General features: G+C 42.8%; 1 pseudogene; it reads right to left on the bottom strand.

Annotated features, from left to right (window-relative positions):
* Positions 1-8,845: 8,845 nt before the first annotated feature.
* LOC133806310 (uncharacterized) lies at positions 8,846-11,358 on the bottom strand (annotated as a pseudogene).
* Between the last annotated feature and the right edge of the window lie 2,372 nt (positions 11,359-13,730).

The raw sequence follows: 13,730 nt of genomic DNA, 5'->3' as shown, positions 1-13,730 counted from the left end.
TTAAAACTCCTTGAAAAATATGTTATATTTTTAGGCTTTCAAATTTCATTGAAAAATATATTAGATTTTTAGGAAATTAATTTTCCTTGAAAATCCTAATTATTTTTAGGAATTACTAATTATCCCTGAAAAATTAGTGCTGGGTAAATTATCAATAGTTAAAAAAGTACTATGTAATGTCCCGAGGGACTTGACTATTTAAGTACTGTTACAGTATGTTTCTCGAGCCAGGATCAAGTGAAAACATTACAATAAACTTGGGGGCAAATGTTATCCCTCAAAAATACGAGGATGACGTGGAAAATGAGAATGCGACACGTGACATCACAAATCAGGGAAAAAACGACAAAGTATTGAGAAAAGAACAACGGGCAAAAAAGATAGGTCCCAGACCTATGGGGAAGTCTACCAAGCCTAAACCCCCTAGGGGTGGTCAACATGACCCCTACCCCAAGGGGTGGTTAGTCTAAGTAGGCCCAAGAGCCGTAGGGGTGGTCGGCCTGAGCTTTACCCCAGGGGTGGTCGGCCCCAATGTGTCCAAGAGAGTGGTTGGCCTGACCCCTACCCCAGGGGTGGTCGGCCCCAGTATGCCCAAGGATCCCTAGGAGTGGTCAGCCTGACCCCAACCCCTAGGGTGGTCGGCCCACCCAATTCTTCATAGGGTGGTCGACTCAAACCCCTAAGTACACTTTACTGAGAAATACTCACTCTCCTTCAAACTGAGATCATCACGCCTAGCACCCAGAAGGTCACAGGCCTAGCACCCAAAGGATCAACAGGTCTGGCACCCAGAAGGTCACAGGCCTAGCACCCAAGCTCAGGTCGTCAGGCCTAGCACCTAAGTCTCACATACTAACAGAGACTTAACATCTTCCCAGAGGTCTCCATCGTGCATTATCCACCACGATCTAGAGAAACAACGAGAAGACCCATGATCTCATGATCATGGGGAGGTGGTCACGTATCTCCACTACATGTTAATCGTGTACCAAACCAAGATCTCCAATACTATTGATCATGTAACAGGCCCTGGCTACTATAAATAAAGGACCCAAGGCTTCATAAAGGGGACCTTTCCAACTCTCTTTTCTAGATCACTTTTTCTGGAATTTTGGAGATCTAAAGAACATTTGGGGAGAAATTCTTGGCAAGTTAGAACGAGTGAATACTTTGGTTCAACAGTGTAATTGTCGAGTTATTCAATACTTAAAGCTAAATGGATTAGGTTTTTACTGTTCATCAGAACAGAACTAAACCACTATAAAATTTCTATGTGTTTACTTAAGATAATCATACTCTGTTGTTTTTTCTATTTATTTCATTCAAAAGGTGTCGTATACTGTACAAACGACCGTTGGCCAATTTCACAGTTCAACAGGGATTTATCGAGTAACGGGTAGTAATTTAGCAATTATTTGGATATGTTGAGATGAAACGAGGATTTATAGGAATACTCGAGGAATTAGCGGGACTCGGCAATTGAGGAAATTTCCCTTGGTAGCATTTGAGGATTTGGAAAGACATAAGGGGTATTTTGGACCCCTTTGACTATAGAGACTCTAGAGAGACTTGGAAGAAAACATAAGTCTCTCTCTGTCTCCTTCGGTTCTTTCTTTCTCTCCCTAGGTGTTTGAAGGCCTTAATCAATTGGAGGATTTTAGGCATAGTTCTTTGAAGAATTGGAGGCTGGTTTTTGTTGGGAACAGCTCAGGGTCGAGTAAAATTCAGAGGTAAGCTCTTGGACTTGATCTTTATGTTGAATTCTGCTAGGATTAGAGGTTGGCATGAAAATGGATTCTAAGTAAGATTTTGGATGTTGCTGAGTATATAAATTTTTTCAGAGATTTGTTATGGAGCCTAGGTTGTGTGGAAGGGAAGTCTAGGCTTAATTCCAGCCTCCTTTGTGAATTCAGATGATCACCTAGGTCAGGCTATGGAACATACCGAGGACTTTGTGCTGAGATAAGGTGATTCCCCAAGTCGCTCTCAGACCTGCCTCCATCCTAACTGTAGCATCCCGAATTCGCTAATAGGGCTTAGGGCCTTGATTAGCGTGCATGGTGGGCAATAATTGGTTATTATATTAAATATGTGAATTTGATGAGTATGTGATTAGAAATGCATGTTTAGGTGAATTAAATATGCATGTGCGCCCTGTCTGGTTATTAGGGGTATGTTTGTAATTTTAGCCTGTTAAGGGCATAAGTCTAATATTTGTGATTATTGTGATCTTTACCACGTGTGAGTGGTGATATATTTGAGACGCACGATCCGAGACGGTCCTAGGGAGCAATTTAGTTAGAAAGTCACAACGGGGTCAAATACCCGGCTCGGGAGGAGCTTAGGGGTATTTTTGGAATATTATAATGTGTTCAGGAATTATTGAGTAGTGGGTAGTAATTTAGTAATGGTTGGGATATGTCGGGAATAATATGGATTTATAAGACTACTCGGGGACTTAACGGGGTATGGCAAATGAATGAAATGCCCTTGGGTTACTTAAGGATTAAGGATAAGAGAAAGGGCTATTTTTGTCATTTTGGTTAAAGGATAGGCTTATGTTAGGCAATGGTGTTTTTAGGAAGGGTTAGAATAAATCAGAAAGAACTCTCTTGCTCTCCCACGTGTAACTTTCTCTCTCGCTCTCTCTCTTAGCTTTTTGTGAAGTGTTGAATATTGAGGAAAGTTGAAGATTTGGTGACTTGCAAGCTTGTGGGTTGAGGGATTAGAGTTAGGAGGAGATTTGAAGTTGGCCAAGTCGAAATCATCGAAATCATCAGCAAGGTAAGAATCAAAACTAGTTTGCTGTTTAATATTTATCTGGTTTTGTTGGAATTTGGGGAGTTAGAACTTAGATGATGGAATTTGAGTTATAGTTGAATTTTGGTTGGTTTCTCTGAGATTATGTGCTGCTAAAAGTGTATTAGGATGATTATGGGACTCAATTCTGTTGTTGGGGTGTGTTGACCACAAAGTTCTGTCATTTTCACAATGACTATGGACAAGATACCAATGAGTGCAACCATTTGAAGGATGAAATTGAGTTCTCGAGACATCTAAGGAGATACGTGCGAGCCGCAGGAGGGTCTCAGCGAGAGGCTCAAGGTGGCAATGAGCAGGCGCCTGCACGCCAATGCTCGCCACCTTTACATCCAGCTCCTGTGGCAGTCACGTTACTTACCATCTGTGTTGGCCCACACCTTGTAAGGATAGTGGGAAGGCAAGGGAACGATATGCTCGAACCCTACACCATGACCAGGACATCGAGATGATGAGTGTGGAGCATCGAGCACCAATGAAGGCTCGAACAGAGGATGAATTAATAACCTTCTCCGAAGATGATGCCCAACACGTACGATTCCCACACTCCGATCTGCTGGTCATTGACATTCAAATTGCCAACATGATGGTTAAAAGGGTGTTGGTTGACACAGGAAGCTCAGTCAACGTCCTATACAAGTCTTCACTGGAAAGAATGAAGTTGTCCCTCAAGGACTTGGAGCCATGCAACCAAACCATCTATGGTTTTCCTGGCGAAGGGCTCGCCCCAACTGGGTCGATTAGGCTTCTAGTTACAGCAGGTACTGCACCTGCAAACAGGACATTACTCACTACTTTCATAGTAGTTGATTGTCCTTCAGCATATAATGTTGTAATTGGAAGGCCAATCCTTGTCAACCTACGAGCTGTTACCTCGATATGGTACTTGGCCATGAAATTCCCAACCGACGTAGGGATAGGATGCGTGTTGGGAAATCAGCGGGAAGCAAGGGAGTGCTACAATGCCTCGATAACTAAGGCGAAGAAAGGTATATCGAGGGAAGTTCCTGGAAAAGAGTTGCAAATGGCAGTTGATTTACAAGCCCAATCAGGTGATAATATCACCAAATAGGGCATTGCCCAAAGTAAGGACAGAGACTTAGATCCTCGCTTTGGGGGTTATGATGAAGAGACAGGACCCATCGAGGACCTTGAAGAGGTCCAACTCAATGAAGAAAATCCGACCAGGGTTGTGAAAGTTGGTAAAAACTTAGAGACAACAAAAAAACAAGCACTGGTGGAATTTTTAAAGGAAAACCAGGAAGCTTTGCCTGGTCGCACAAAGACATGGTCGAAATAGACCCTGTGAAAGTCGGTAAAAACTTAGAGACAACAACAAAACAAGCATTGGTGGAATTTTTAAAGGAAAACCAGGAAGTCTTTGCCTGGTCGCACAAAGACATGGTCGGAATAGACCCTGCAGTCATTAGCCATGTCCTGAACATAGACAAAAAATTTCCACCAGTGCAACAGAAAAGGAGGCTCCTCGACAAAGATAGATCAAAGGCTCTAAAGGAGGAAGTTGAGAAGATGAGGGAGAATGGATTCATCAGGGTAGCGTTTTATCCATCGTGGGTCTCTAATCCTGTACTAGTTCCCAAGCCGAATGGTAAATGGCGAACATGCGTGGATTTCACAGACCTTAATAAAGCCTGCCCAAAAGATTTTTTTCCACTCCCTAGGATCGACCAACTGGTCGATGCCACTGTAGGGCATGAGATTCTCTCATTCATGGATGCATATTCTGGGTATAATCAGATTAGTATGCATCCTCCTGATGACGATCAAACTAGCTTTCAGACTGACACAGGGCTTTACTAATACAAAGTAATGCCCTTCGGTTTAAAAAACGCTAGTGCGACTTACCAACGACTGGTCAACCACATGTTTAAAGAGCTAATTGGGACAAACATGGAGGTATATGTCGATGACATGCTGGTTAAGTCGAAGAAAGCAGAAGGTCATATAGGGGATTTGCAAGAATGCTTCAACATCTTGAACAAATAACAGGTGAAGCTGAATCCCCCCAATTGCTCCTTCGGAGTAGGATCAGGGAAATTCTTGGGATTTATAGTAAACTCCCGAGAAATTGAGGCTAATCCCGAAAAGATCAAAGCCCTGGTCGATATGAAATCGCTAGCAAAAATCAAGGATGTTCAAAGCTTGACCGGAAGAATTGCTGCTCTGAGTAGATTTATTTCCAAATCAACGGACAAATGTGTCCCATTCTTTAATCTACTTAGAAGCAACAAAATATTTGAATGGACAGAGGAGTGTGAACAGGCTTTTCAAGCATTGAAGATGCACATGTCGCAACCACCAGTCCTATCAAAGCCGGTTGATAGAGAAACTTTGTTCATCTACTTGGCGATCACAGAATACGCTGCTAGTGCTGTCTTAGTGAGAGAAGAAGAAGGTGTGCAGAAGGCTGTTTATTATGTAAGCAAGAGGCTAATTGGAGCGGAGCTGCGATATCCACCTATTGAAAAGTTAGCCTATTGCTTACCTTCCGGCTCCAGGAAGCTGCGGCCTTACTTTCAGGCTCACGCAGCCTCTACGGCAAGTTCTACAATAGCCAGAAGTCACAAGAAGATTATTGAAATGGGCGGTCAAACTTGGGCAGTTCGATATCTCCTACTTGCCATGAGTAGCGATAAAAGGGCAAGCCTTGGCTTACTTCATCGCAGAGTTCACTGGACTTCCAGATAGCGAGCAGCCAGAAGCATCTGAAGAGCCTGAGTCTTAAAACCAGACTCCCTCATGGAAGTTGTTCACGGACGGCTCCTCTAATGAACATCACACAAGAGCAGGTGTGATTCTGATAATGCCTGAGGGGCATCGATTTCACTGCGCAATCAGGTTTGACTTCACTGCTTCTAACAACGAGGCTGAGTATGAAGCATTGCTCACTGGGTTACAATTGGCCAGGGACATGAACATAAAGGCACTTGACATCTACAGTGACTCTCAGCTGGTGGTAAATCAGGTTATGGGAGAGTACGAGGCCCGTGGCTTAAAGATGGTCGCTTACTTAAACAAAATGAAGGATCTATTAGCACAGTTTGACAATACACCCTTTAGCAAGTCCCTCGCGACCATAATTCAAACACTGATGCTTTGGCCAAATTAGCAAGTGAGAAGGATGCTGACACTCTGAACATAGTGCCAGTTGAACGACTGTCTGTGGCAAGCATCCAAGTAAAAGAGACCACTTTGGTGATTCAGGTGGCGGATACATGGATGGCACCTTACATAGAGTATCTGACGCAAGGCGTGTTACCAACAGACAGAAACAAAGCCAGGACCCTTCAACGACAGGCTGCTAGGTATATCCTGGTCGATGGAGTTTTGAGCCGAAGGAGATACTCAATGCCACTCCTCCGATGTATTTCAAAAGAGGAGGCCAAAGAATTGATGAAAGAAGTCCATGAAGGCTTTTGTGGGCACCATGATGGGGGGCAGAGCTTATCGAAAAAGATCCTAAAGCACGGATACTTCTACCCAACAATGACTGAAGACTCGATGGAATTTGTGTGGAGGTGCGACAAGTGCCAGAGGTTCTCCAAAATTCCACGAGCAGCCCCTAATGAACTAAAGCAAATGCAAAGTTTGTGGCCGTTTGCAGTCTGGGGTATAGATTTAATCAGATCTCTGCCTACAGGAAAGGGTGGTGTCAGGTACGCTGTGGTTGCTGTTGATTACTTCACTAAATTGGCTGAAGCTGAGCCACTCGCAATCATAACGACCAAGAAAGTGATGGATTTTGTGATTAAGAACATTGTGTGTCGCTGTGGATTGCCAAGAAAAATTGTCCCAGACAATGGCACACAGTTTGATAGTGATATGTTCATGGATTTTTATGAATGACGTGGAATTATCAAGAGCTTTTCTTCAGTCGCTCATCCTCAAGGAAATGGACAAGTCGAAGCAGTCAATAAAACGCTAAAGAATACTCTGAAGAAAATACTTGAAGAAGCCAAGGGGGCATGGCCGGAGCAATTGCCTGAAGTCCTTTGGTCGTACAGAACTTCCCACCGAACAACAACTGGCAATAGTCCATTTTCCTTGGCTTATGGATATGAGGCTATGTTGCCTGTTGAGTTAGATCCGTCGCCGCATCGCAAAATAACGTACGATCAAAGTTCTAATAACCAGCTATTGATGGAGTCACTGGATTTGATCGATGAAAAGCATGAGCAAGCCCAACTTCGAGTAGCAACTTACCAGCAAAAATTCACCTGGTATTTCAATTCTAAAGTGCGTGAAAGGAAATTCAATGTCAGAGATCTAGTACTTCAAAGGGTTTTCCTTAATACTCGCGACCAGGCTGCTGGAGTACTCGGACCTAATTGGGAAGGACCATATCAGATTGAAGAAGTCCTCCATCCAGGCACCTACAAACTTGCTCGCTTAAATGGAGGTCTCATTCCTCGCTATTGGAACGGAGAACACCTGCACAAGTTCTACCAATAAACAATTCTTCTTAAAGAATTGGCTTGTATTAATTTTACTTTTTGAAAGTTATGAAAAAGGGTTGGTCATTTTACGTGACCGATCGCTTATAAGTGTAAGATCTTATTGATCACTCATACAGACATGTTTTTTCCATCTATTACAAGAAATATAAGGGACTATGCGCAGCCAGTCATTCTTGCCAATTATTGTATTTATTACAAGTATTTGCTCATTACGTGTGTTGTTTTGCTGTATTATAATTTAAAATTCTTAGCTACGAGCAGTAATGTTCGAACAAGTTTTGGTCTAGGCAAGTGATCAAGGACCTAAAGCTCCTCAATCACTTGGGGGGCATATAAGGTATTTAGTAAGCAAAGCATATCGAAAGGTATGTAAACACACGAGCAAAATAAGTGAAAGAATGCTAAGGTACTTAGAGTATTTTTCAAAATTTTGTATTTTGTTAAATCAAACCAAAGTACTATGCTAAGTTTGGTCATGCAAACATATGTTATAATAAAATGCAAGTATTATAATATATAAAGGAAACCTTTTACACTGCGAGAAGTTACTGCTCGAATGTAATTGTTCAATTAAAAGTAAAAGCTGCCCATGCAGCAATAAAAAAGTAAATAAGCAATTGTCTTTACATCACGACCCGTAGGTCGTGTATTTAAAAGATAAAAAAATAAAAGAAAAATAACAGACTACAAGGCAAGAGGGTCTTGAGGGGTGTCCTGGTCGACGATAGTTGCAGTTTCATTGTCCACCCCTTCAACACCAGTGGCCAAGGAGATTTCTAGCGAGGCAAGTATCTTTGCTCTCTCTTCTTCCGCCAAGCGAGCAACGCATTGGGCTATCTCAACATGCCTCATGCGCTCGGGAAGACAGCTGAAGTTGGCCTCCTGATTGTGTTTCCAGAAGTCATAGAAACACTTAATCGTGGCGTTCTTGTATCTCTCCAGATTACTGGCGTTGGCTTCTTCAAGTTCCTCGATCCGGCCTTCTAGCGTTGCAGCCTCTTGTTTGCTCGCAATCAGGTCCTCCTCAAGCTTTTTAGTCTCATGGTATTTGATGTGGTTAGACTCCTTATACTGGTCCCTTGACTCGATGGCCTTGTCCAGAACAGTCTGCTTCTCCCTTAACTCCTCAGCCAGCTTGTTTTTCTCCTCGAGCAATGCTGCATTTGTCTTCTGAGCCACCTCAAGCTGCTCGGCATGTTTTGCTTCGACATTCTTGAGCTCCTCAACATGTCGTTGTTCGGACGCCTTGGAATGCTTGGTGATAACTACCGAGTGGAGCCAGCCAGCAATAACAGTCAGCATTGCCTGTGATCAGCACGAAAATTAAATTGACTGTAATATATAAAAGGATTGAGTCTCCATAGAAACAGACAAATTACACTTGCAAGCTCGTTTAGTGTGTAGGTTAAGATCTGGTCGACGTCCATCGACTCTGTCCCAGCCATCACTTCTCGACATCGCTCGTGCCTTAGGATTTTTGCCATCCTGTCCTTGGCCGATGTTAGGGCTTGGCTTGATATGTCACCCCTTGTGGAAGCAGGGGCAGCTTACTGTGTCTGGTCAAATGGAGCCGGTGGGGAAGGGGTTGATCCGACTGGAGCAGGCGGAGTTTGCTGCTCGAGGGGAGAAGAAGGTGGTGTTGCATTTGTTGAAGTTCCGTTTGTCGGAGGGTCTGCAGTACGGGTTTTCTTGGCTGGAGGCGCTTTGCTGCACTCCCCGTGATGCCGCCTGCTCGCTTTCTTCTTGCTTGCAGGAGCTTCAGGAGCTTCCGGTGCACTATACATATCGAATATGTTTTCGGATGCCATGTCTGCAAGGAAGAAAGTACACGAACATTGAGATAGTGCAAATAACTTAGTGTGCTATGTCAGAAAAAGAAACAAAGAAAATTGTAAGTAAAATACCCGAGCTATCATTACTGGTCGCTACATTATATACTCTACTAGTGTTACACTCACTCTCTGGCATGAAGAAGTCTGAATCTAAATTGGGAGTGTACTTAAAGTTGCCATCCCTGTCAAATAAGTGACAGGGAATTGGCAAGCTATCTAAGAGCGAGAGATCAGTACCGTTCTTATTCAAAGATTCGTTGAGAGGGTTCCCTGATTGTCGCTCCAGTCGTCCTCCTCCTTTGAGGTTGTGACACATCTGGGTGCGGCTCGGGAATTTCCTCGCCAGTGGCACTCCCCGCTGTTTACTCCCTCACATCCTGGTGAGGTGCTAGAAGCCCGAGCAGCCTCAGGTTAGCTTCCATGACCAGTTATTTAACGCTCTTCTCTACGTTAGTCATGCTGGCCAAGAGTGCTACTTGGATTTCCATGTTTGGAGTGGGAGCTGGTTACAGCCATGGGCCTGAAATGCACTAAATCTCTAAGGGAAATGCAGAAAAAATTAAAGACAAATATACGACAAGGAGTGCAAAGATAATTACCTCCTTGAGTGAAGGCCAGGTTATTGGCGACCATGTCAGTGGTCAGAAAGTACTCTACGTGATACTTCCCCACATTGGAAATGAAGGTTGCATCACTCAGGAAAGTGTGGGTCGTTTCCTGGTGGGAAAAATGGAAGAACCCCGTGTTTTCTTGATTGGGGTTGGATTTTTGGTCGAACAGATAGTTGACCTCATGTGGTGTGGGGACATGCCATTTCTTATGGCTATAAAGGATATAGAGTGCAGAAAGCATTCGATACCCATTAGGGGTTATTTGGAAAGGGGCGACCCCGAAATAGTTGGCCACTCCTTGGAAGAAAGGATGGAGAGGCAGGATCTCTCCTGCCTTGATGTCAGCGCCTCCAGGCAAATTCGCCCATTGGTTTCTGGTGGGTTGGACTAGGGTCACCCCCGGAAGTCCGTATTTCTTAATGTAATTTGCAATCATCCTAACTGTTACTCGGCTAGGAAGGGCAACGTACCATTCAACATCTGGTTGAACGACATTTCAGAGTTGGGCTTGAATTTGGATTCCAGGGTCGGGGGTATTTTTTTCTCAACCACTGGTGGCTAAAGCTTCGATCGATCAAGGTGGCTAAAGCTTTCCATCATTCAAAATCACCAGCTTTAAACCCTGCTTGCATATATCACCCTTACAAAATACTAATTAAATTAAACTTAGGTATCAGTATAATTATTATTATGGATGAATTTAACTCTATATACTATTAAAGAAAAGAAAAGAAGAGAAAAGAAAAAGAATTATATATAATTAACTAACCTGGTGAGCCCGACAAATGAGATCAAGCTCTTGCTTCTTCAAGAAATCGGCCACTTTGTCGGCCCCAAAGGTGTAGGACACACCCCTATCATTCTCACCCCACCCTTTGTTATCCCTATCAGGATCAACCCAAAGAAGGTCACAAAGGAGCCCTTGATCTGGGACATCTACCAACCTCTCAATGGCTCTGATTTGATCCAAACTATCAAGATCCGGCGAGAGGCCGCCATGCATGCAAAGAATCTTGTCATCCACGATGACGGCCACAGGTAAGCAGTTGAAGCAATCGGTGTACATTTTCCATAAGCGGACGCTGAACCGACGCTTGCACTCGTCATAGAATCCGTAGATTCTGTTGATAGAGACGCACTCGTGGTTCCCTCTCAACAAGAACAACTTGTCCAGAAATTTGACCGTGTAAGCTTGCAAGAGACATATTGTCTCTATGCTCTATTTCCCTCTATCCACATAGTCTCCTAGGAACACGTAATTGGAGTCTGGTGGGAACCCTCCGTACTTAAATAGCTGTAGGAGATCTGGATATTGGCCGTGTATGTATCCTAATTAAAAAATATAGTATATATATATGGACTGATCAATGTCGGTCGGCCTTTTATATATGTATATATATAAAGATGGCACATAAAAATAAATAAAATTTTGAACCTACTGCAAATCTTGATCGGAGCTTCTAATTGGAGAAGTACAGGCTGGCTGAGGAAGACCACTTTGGCTTTGATGCAAAGCTGTCTGATTTCAGACTCGATCAGCTGAATCTGTTTCCCTCTATTCTTCCTTCCTTCCAATAATCTTTCAATCAACCCATCCAATCCTTCCATAGATCCCCCACCCCTACCCCCACCCCCACCCCAGATTATGACCTCTTTTCCTCCTCTCTTTCTATATATAACAAATCAACGATTTAAGAGACATAGTCAGTAAAGGTGAAAAAAATGCAGAAATGAAAGACATGAGAGAGAAATAATGGATATAATTTAGCTTCTCTCCGTAAAAGAAGGAAAAAAAGAAAATATATTGCAAGCAATGATTGAAATTTAGTTTTTCTGCAGAAGGGATGGTGAATTTCAGCCTGAGGAGCATACTGATTTAAAGGATTGAAAGGTTTCTTTTTCTGGGCTTTGGACTTTACTCGACCCATATTTTGAAGTGAGGACAATGGAATGTTTGGGGTGGCACGAGAAAAAGGGATCTCTGGTATCAACAGCGACGGTTGCTCCTCATCCTCAAGCAATTGGGCTAGCAAGTCGTCATCGATAGGTCTCTCACCTCCCCTCGGATCTTGCATGAAAAGCTGCGAACAGAAAAAGGGGAGATGAGAACTTAAAGCCTAAAAACTTGTGTTGAGAGTTGGAATAACGTTGCTCACGTATAGAATTTAAGCTTTTATACGGCCAGCAGCATTCTAGCAAAAACACTAAGTTTTGTATGAGCAGTTTGAGAAACAGATTAAAAAGCAGAAGGGAAAAGTTTTTCAGGAAAAACTTTTCGACTCTGAAAAGGCGGGAAAAACCAAGTTTTTCAGCTAGCTTAAAAATCAAATTTTTATTTCGGTTTTACGCCCTAAATCTATAATCTTAAACTACCAGACTCACTCTTAACTCCTATAAAACATTATTCCACTACCCTATTAGGCATCGATCAATATGCCCATTTACCCCAAAACAGTCTTAGCCAAGAACACTCAAGAGCTCAGATACGAAACATATATAAAATGGTTTAGCATGGTTGCTCAAACGATTGAAAGGTTCGCGAAACTTACTTGGATGAAAGGAAGAGTACGAGCACGAGCGTTTTGAACGTCTGAGCGAAAGTTCCTTAGATCAGCGATGGATTTTGGGATTTTCTTGGCTCTGATGGTCAAAGTTCTTCAAAGTTCTTGCAGAAGAGAAGGCGAGTAAAAACTAAAAAGTAAAAATGTGATATTGGGGTATTATTTATAGTGGTTGTGACACCATAAAAAAGGCAATCATGAAATTACTTTTTCAAAGCATGGGGAAGTGCAATAGCCGTTAGACAATTTTTTGGGAAACCGAAAAGACTTAATTGAACATGATTAGTTACTTTTTTCAAGAAGGCATGGGCGGATCTGACAGATTTGGTGGGGTACGCGAAGAGTCGGTTTCCTAAGTTTACTTTATGCTGGTCGTAGTAAAATAAACTTGGGGGGCAAATGTTTACCCCAAAATGGCTGCTAATGACGTGACAAGAATTTCTCACACGTGTTTGACACGTGCCAAAGTCGAAATGAAGATATGATGTTCACTTATCGACTAGCCACTGCTGCTTCATCAAAGTCCATGATTAGATGCGACCAAGCTAGTCATATGTTTCGGTTTATTTCCTTAAAAGATTGTAATCTTATAATAACTAAGCTGATTATTTCCTCTTTATTGCCTTGATACACCGATATTAAGGATAATTAAGGCCCATTGGCCTATGTAACCCCCCTAGAGCCTATAAATATGCATGAGAAGGCTCAAGGAGGGGACTTCTGAACTTTTGAATCTTTCTTCTGAATACTGAGAGAAAAAACATACAGTGCAATTATCCTTCAAAAAATTGTAATTCTCCCAAGGTTGGTGAAACACAAGAATCCTAGTTCTTTGATCACGACATTGGAATTCAATATTAATAATAGCACTAAGTGGACGTAGGTCATTACCATCCATTGGGGTCGAACCACTATAAACCATCTGTGTCATTTCTTTACCATTTGATTCTATTCTTGAATATCATCTCAGTTCTTTGTCGTATTTTTGACTCCGTGTCGTTGGCCAAAACATGGGTCCATAGCTAGTGGGGCTTCGAGGAATTTCCCAGGCGCCACGACCCTAGGGTGTCTGATGTGAGGCGTTTTGCCTCTATTATGGGGCGTGCCGCGACGCTTAAGGGAGGCTAAGCCGCGGCCCAAAATCATGATTTTGGCTTTTTGAGGGTTTTTAGCTCGGAAACTTGAACGTTAAAGCTCGGAAAGTTTTCTACTACCCAGTTTGGTAGAAACCAAGGTCCCAGAGGTTAGAGTTAAGTCTCGAAACAATTTAATGAGTTAGAACTTGATAGTTGGTTTTATTCCTGCGTTGTGACTAGGATTTCTCTTTAAGGCTCAGGTTAAAGGATTGTGCTCGTGATCGCGGTGCTCTGGTAACTTGGGACACAGGTAAGAAAACTGCTGTACCCGTAGAGCAGGGCAAGGCCCTAT

This window comes from Humulus lupulus, chromosome X (assembly GCF_963169125.1).
Source record: "Humulus lupulus chromosome X, drHumLupu1.1, whole genome shotgun sequence".
Lineage (NCBI taxonomy): Eukaryota > Viridiplantae > Streptophyta > Magnoliopsida > Rosales > Cannabaceae > Humulus > Humulus lupulus.
Note: the sequence above shows the minus strand (reverse complement) of the source record. Positions and strands in the feature narration are given on the sequence as shown.